At 42.1% G+C, this 7,150-nt stretch overlaps 1 non-coding gene across 1 annotated transcript; it reads left to right on the forward strand.

Moving 5' to 3' along the window:
• The first annotated feature begins 6,215 nt into the window (after nucleotides 1-6,215).
• On the forward strand, nucleotides 6,216-6,287 carry TRNAW-CCA (transfer RNA tryptophan (anticodon CCA)). The gene has a single exon. It is a non-coding gene; the product is annotated as a tRNA-Trp (tRNA).
• Nucleotides 6,288-7,150: the final 863 nt, after the last annotated feature.

Genomic DNA, 7,150 nt, shown 5'->3' on the forward strand with positions numbered 1-7,150 from the left:
CTTCTGGCCGTACAGATATTTAGTCCTCTTTTAATTCCTGTAATAGGAAGTTGTGTATGCCTTAGGCTCTTTGGTTTCTGTGCCTCAGGGTCTTCATTATACAATAAAATTATATTAATAGTATTTATTCCACAGGATTCTTATGTGGATCATAATAATAAAGTATATGAGCACAAAGAGCTTTGGGGAGAACTGGCACACTTAGATAAATAAGATTAGTTGATGGAAATCACTGAAACTACTACTGTTCATTTCTTTTCTTTTTTTCCAGTGAGCACATCAGAATCTTGATTTTAAGAGTCAGTCAGGATCCATCCAATATCTGAAAAAGATCTTCATATAAACCTTGAGGAACACAATGGAAGGACTTTTTTTTTTTTTTCCCTTTGGTTATGACTGCATGTGCTCTGGGCTTCCCAGGTGGCGCAGTGGTTAAAAAATCTTCCTGCTAGTGCTGCTACTGCTGCTGCTAAGTTGCGTCAGTCGTGTCCAATTCTGTGAGACCCCATAGAAGGCACCCAGAAGGCTCCTCCATTGCTGGGATTCTCCAGGCAACAATACTGGAGTGGGCTGCCATTTCCTTCTCCATCCTGCTAGTGCAGGAGACACCACATATATGGTTTGTTCCCTGATTTGGGAAGATCCCCTGTCATAGCAAATGGCAACCCGCTCCAGTATTCTTGTCTGGAAAATTCCATGGAAAGAGGAACCTGGTGAGTTACAGTCCATGGGGTCACAAAGAGTTGGACACAACTGAGTGACTGAGCACACACACAGACACAAACACACACATACACTCACCCTTGTGCACACATGCTCCACAGAATGAGAACCATATTCCCTTTACTAAATTCAAAATCATAAATGACTGATGATTGTATAGAAGAAAGCAAAAAATAATACATGATGGGGTTCTGAGTTTCTTTGCTTTTTTCTTTTCCCTCTTGGGAACTCCCTAATTATGGAATAGCTAAGAAAATGCCTGGTCGCTATTTGGGTTCACCTGAATTATTCTGTTCATCCTTGAGGGCCTTGTTTTTCTCTAGTGTTACACCAGTCTACACTGAGCTATTTCTTCCTCCCATTGATGCTGAAAATTTTGTATACCAGTGCTGAATTGAATCTCAGAGACTGAGTTTTGGGTGAAGTAGAAAAGAACAGCTTTATTGCTTTGCCGTGCAGAGTAGGACACAGCAGGCTCCCTCCCTGAGAAATAGTGTTCCAGCCTCGGAGAATTTGGTGAAGAGCTTACAGCAAAGGTTCATGGGTTTCGATTGAGGTGTATGATCTTATTACAGATAGTCTCTTGATGAGATTATCTGGTTCCTTTAACTTGGCCTCAGGTGGTCTACTATGTAATGAAGAATATTACACCTTTCATTTGGGATTTACTTCTGTAAAAATCTCGAAGATACTCTTATGTATACCCCTTGAGGCAGAACTTAACATTCAGAAAACTAAGATCATGGCATCTGGTCTCATCACTTCATGGCAAATAGATGGGGAAACAGTGGAAACAGTGACAGATTTTATTGTTTTGGGCTTCAAAATCACTGCAGGTTGTTGACCAACCTAGACAGCATATTAAAAAGAAGAGACATTACTTAGCCCACAAAGGTCAGCCTAGTCAAAGCTATGGTTTTTCCAGTAGTCATGTAGGGATGTAAGAATTGCACTATAAAGAAAGCTGAGCACTGAAGAATTGATGCTTTTGAACTGTGGTGTTGGAAAAGACTCTTGAGAGTCCCTTGGATTGCAAGGAGATCCAACCAGTCCATCCTAAAGGAAATCAGTCCTGAATATTCATTGGAAGGACTGATGCTGAAGCCAAAACTGCAGTACTTTGTCCACCTGATGTGAAGAACTGACTCATTTGAAAAGACCCTGATGCTGGGAAAGACTGAAGGCAGGAGGAGAAGGGGATGACAGAGGATGAGATGGTTGGATGACATCACTGACTCAATGGATGTGAGTTTGAGTAAGCTCCAAGTTTGAGTTGGTGATGGACAGGGAGGCCTGGTGTGCTGCAGTGCATGAGGTCACAAAGAGTCGGACATGACTGAGGGGCTGAACTGAACTGAACTGAGGCCGAACAAGGACCCTGCCTCTAGGCTGCACTATTGCTTCTTGGCTGCATCCTCTCCCTTCCTTGAATCAGTTAAGTTCAGTTCAGTTCAGTCGCTCATTCGTGTCTGACTCTTTGCGACCCCATGAATTGCAGCATGGCAGGCCTCCCTGTCTATCACCAACTCATGTCCGTTGAGTCGGTGATGCCATCCAACCATCGCATTCTCTGTCATCCTCTTCTCTTCCCACCTTCTATCTTTCCCAGGATCAGGGTCTTTTCAAATGAGTAGCAACTGTTTGAATCTGCCCTTTAGAATCAGAGAAAGTCATGGAGGTTGGAGTCTACTTTCTCCAAGGCTTCCATGCCCAGAAGACCCACAGGATCCTGCTCAATTTCACTACCTGAACACTAGTTATAATTTGTCTAGAAAAGCATCAGAGCCTCTGCTTGAATTGTCTAAAGAGCATGTATTTCTTATTAATATGGGAGATCTGAGGCCCTACGATTTCCTGCACTGTTTTGCACTGGATTTCTGCCATAATCTGACTATGGAAAGAATATCTTCCTCATTAAGGACTACGCTAAAAATATGCTTCACTCCAATGGGGGCATGCTACCACCATCAGACTCTTCCTTGTCATTTAGACTTTTTCTAGGTTAGTACAGTATAAAATTTAACAGCTTTTTTTTTTTAAGTAATCCTCATTATTAGAACACAGCTTCATGTATATTGACCCTTATTATTAATTGCCTATAACACTATGGAGATTTTCACGGGTAAGGATAATAGAATAGGGCAGCTTCTCTCTTCAGAATGCATTTGAGGCAGTGAGGTCATCCAAGTCACTATTATTGCTAGATAGCTAGGATTTCTCAAGTTGTCTTTTGGCATTAAAAAAGTATGTTTTTTAAGACTTTGAGCCACAAAGACAATCCCTTAGGAAGAGAAAGTTTTGAGATTAAGAAATGACACTCTTCATATCTCCATGGTGCTTCACTGAATTCTTTACTCATCACTCATTCTCTTCACAACATTGCCATCATCACTCAATGATCACTGGATAAATGAACAAGTTTTGTGCCTTCCCCTCCCACCTCCTCCATCCCTGAAAAGGAAACATCATCAGGTACTAATGCCAATTTTAATAAATTGAGTTAGAAAAGCAGACGTCCTTTGTACAATATAATCATTATAACATATTGAATAACACACATTTTTTTTAAAATTTAACTTTGAAAATAAGATAATTTGTTTCAGCTTGAATTAATTATAATGATATATTATAAAATATCTACACAAATTCAATGTTGAAACATTGAATTAAAATAATAAGACTTGGTTTCAAAGTTTGTATAAATGCTACTGATAAATCTTGTCAACTAGAAATTGGCACTTATCAACAGCATTGCCAACACCTGAACAACAAGGAGATTGAACCCCAGGCTGCTGTAGCTGTTAATCTTCAACTACCCTTGAGGGAGTTTGGGGTGGAGTGAGGTACTCTGTGCTCCAGGAAATCTGGTGGGACAGGTCTTTAGATAGTTGGATGTTTTTAGGAACAGATTTTATGATCTCAGTCCTCACATCTCCTCATACCTAGTGAAAGTGAAGTCACTCAGTCGTGTCTGATTCTTTGTGACCCCGTGTACTATAGCCTACCAGGCTCCTCTGTCCTTGGGATTCTCCAGGCAAGAATAGTCGAGTGGGTTGCCATTTCCTTCTCCGGGGAACTTCCAGACCAAGGGATCAAACCCAGGTCTCCTACATTGCAGGCAGACGCTTTAAGCTCTGAGCCATCATGGAAGCCTTGTACCTAGAGAAACACTAAATGCCTTCGTGGTGACATCAGCTCCTCAAGACTAACAAAAAAAACCTTTTGTAAAATGAGTGCTTCATGGTATTGAACTCCCCCTTCACCAAAACCTTATATATTGACTTTCCCCCGCTGCTCCTTTGGAGCAGTCTCTCAGAGCTATCTGAAATGCCTCAAGGGCTGTAGTCCTCATTTTGCCCCAAATAAAACTTAATTCACTACTCTCAAGTTGCACATCTTTTTTTAGTTGACAGCCTCAATGAAAAATATTCAAAAGAAACTGATAAAAAATTTTTTTCTGTCAAAATAACATTTGTCATGTAATAAGGGAAATTTGGGGCTTCCCAGGTGGTGTTGGTGGTAATGAACCCATCTGCCAATGCAGGAGACGTAAGAGATGTGGTTTCAATATATGGCTTGGGAAGATCCCTTTAAAAGAGCACAGTAACTCACTCCAGGATTCTTGCCTGGAGAATCCCATGGACAGCGGAGCCTGGTGGGCTACAGTCCATAGGGTCACAAAGAGTCAGACATGATGGGAGTGACTAAGCACACACTCACACAAGGGAAACGGAATAAGCAGGAACTGTGCTGGAAAGAACTTATTTTTCACAGATGATAAAAGCCCAGAGATGAGGCCTCCAGGACCTACATGTGAATTGTCCAATATTGTCAGATATGTCTGTTCTGTTCAGTTTTCTGGTCAACCCTACCTTTAACCATAAGCTTCTCTATGTCAGCACATCATGACTATGTTGCAAGGGAAGAACAAAGGGCAAATGGGCAAAGGCCAAATAGTCCATGCCAACTGACTGCCTTCCTCATGAACTTTACAGAAAAATCACACTCCGAGAATTCCCTCTAAATCTTATTGGCCACATGCTTGGTATGTGACCACCCTAGTAGCATCAGTTCAGTTCAGTCACTCAGTCATGTCCAACTCTTTACAACCCCATTCCTGTCCATCACCAACTCCCGGAGTTCACTCAAACTCATGTCCATCGAGTCGGTGATGCCATCCAGCCATCTCATCCTCTGTCATCCCCTTCTTCTACCCCCAATCCTTCCCAGCATCAGAGTCTTTTCCAATGAGTCAACTCTTCGAATGAGGTGCCCAAAGTGTTGGAGTTTCAGCTTTAGCATCAGTCCTTCCAATGAATACCCAGGACTGATCTCCTTTAGGATGGACTGGTTGGATCTCCTTGCAGTCCAAGGGACTCTCAAGAGTCTTCTCCAACACCACAGTTCAAAAGCATCAATTCTTTGGTGCTCAGCTTTCTTCACAGTCCAACTCTCACATCCACTTATGACCACTGGAAAAACCATAGCCTTGACTAGACAGACCTTTGTGGGCAAAGTAATATCTCTCTCTGCTTTTCAATATGCTATCTAGTTTGGTCATAGCTTTCCTTCCAAGGAGTAAGCATCTTTTAATTTCATGGTTGAAACCACCATCTGCAGTGATTTTGGAACCCCTGAAAATAAAGTCTGACACAGTTTCCACTGTTCCCCCATCTATTTTCCATGAAGTGGTGGGACCAGATGCCATAATCTTAGTTTTCTGAATGTTGAGCTTTAAGCCAACTTTTTCACTCTCCTCTTTCACTTTCATCAAGAGGCTTTTTAGTTCTTCTTCACTAGCATCAGATTCTGCAAAGCTAAATGTTTTAAACTGGGTATGTTGCCACCTCACAGAAAAGCAGAACACTGTGACTAAAAAAGAAATGGAAAGTGAATATTAGACAAGACACTAGCAGTGCTGGCCACGAATAACCTAATAAATAGATCCTCATAAAAATAATAATCTCTTTGACACTGGCCTTGGCAATCGTATTTTTGGATTTGAACCCAAATCCAAGGCAGTAAAAGCAAATGAATGGAACCACATTAGACCACAACCTTTCTCCACAGAAAGGGAACAACAAAATGACAGGGCAACCCATGGAATGAAAGAAAATGTTTTCAGATCACGTATCTGATAAGCAGTTAATATCCAAAATAGATAAGGAACTCCATACAACTCAGGCATAATCAAGACCTGTTCTACAGGCAGCCCTCAAGAGGACTGGTGGCTTCTGGCGGCCTTAACAGATAAGCTGATAGAGTTGGAGGCAACAGATTTATAGAGGAATAACAAGCACTTGTCAGGACTGAGTTCTATGCAGCTGGCAAACAGCGCAAACCATGGGAAGCCCTAGGGGTTAGGCTGGGCTGAAGGGGTCTGGCAGCCTGTCAACTGGGTCCTTACAGGGCACCATGCATGCCTGTGAGAAGCAGCTTCCAGGTCTCATGGATGGGAAAGTTTGGTCTTACCCACTGAAGGAGTATCAGCTTCCCTGGTGGCTCAGATGGTAAAGCATCTGCCTCCAGTGCGGGAGACCCAGGTTCAATCCCTGGGTTGGGAAAATCTCCTGGAGAAGGAAATGGCAACCTGCTCCAGCATTCTTGCCTGGAAAATCCCATGGACAGAGGAGGCTGGTAGGCTACAGTCCATGGGGTCACAAAGAGTCGGATACGACTGAGTGACTTCACTTTCTTTCTTTCACTGAATGAGTGAGTTCACCGGTCAACATTTATTCATGTTTTGCTGGGCCCTTTTCGGATTTCTGACTTTCTCCTCCAACTCCTAAATTCCCGGTTATCTAGTTCCTTGCTGTTTCTCTGCAGCTGAGATCTTTTCCTCCTCACCTTTGCTTGTAAAATAAAATGGCACCAATATAACTTCTAAGTCTGATAGTATAGTGCCTCCGACCTTAAACCTTCATTTCAGCAAAGCATTGGATGAGATCTCTCCTGGCCTTTTCCCCACTGTTTCCAGCATTAAAACTTACTGCGTTTTACAGTTTCTTGTAGATATATTTTCCAGTTATACTGGAATGACCTTAATCATTGAAAGAGTAAAGATTAGTTTCATCGCTTCTCCCAGTACTCCTGATAACATCTAGAACTTTTCCTGAAGTCTGCACTGAACTACAGTCCATGTTTAGTCTAGTTTGAGCAGTTATTCATTTGAAGAAAAAGTACTGTCACGTAATGGAACTCAAATAAGATGTTTTGTGTTCTGTAGATATCTTCCTGATGTTTTATAATTCTAATTCAGTGATGCAGGATGGAAATTGATTATGCCAGCATCCAAACGGAGGGAAGATATTTAGCCACACATGCATGCTTTACTTGCATGTGTGTGTGCTCACTCAGTCATGTCTGACTCTTTGAGACCCCATAGACTGTAGCCCACCAGCCTCCTCTGTCCACAGGATTTCCCAGG

Source organism: Budorcas taxicolor, chromosome 1, assembly GCF_023091745.1.
Source record: "Budorcas taxicolor isolate Tak-1 chromosome 1, Takin1.1, whole genome shotgun sequence".
Lineage (NCBI taxonomy): Eukaryota > Metazoa > Chordata > Mammalia > Artiodactyla > Bovidae > Budorcas > Budorcas taxicolor.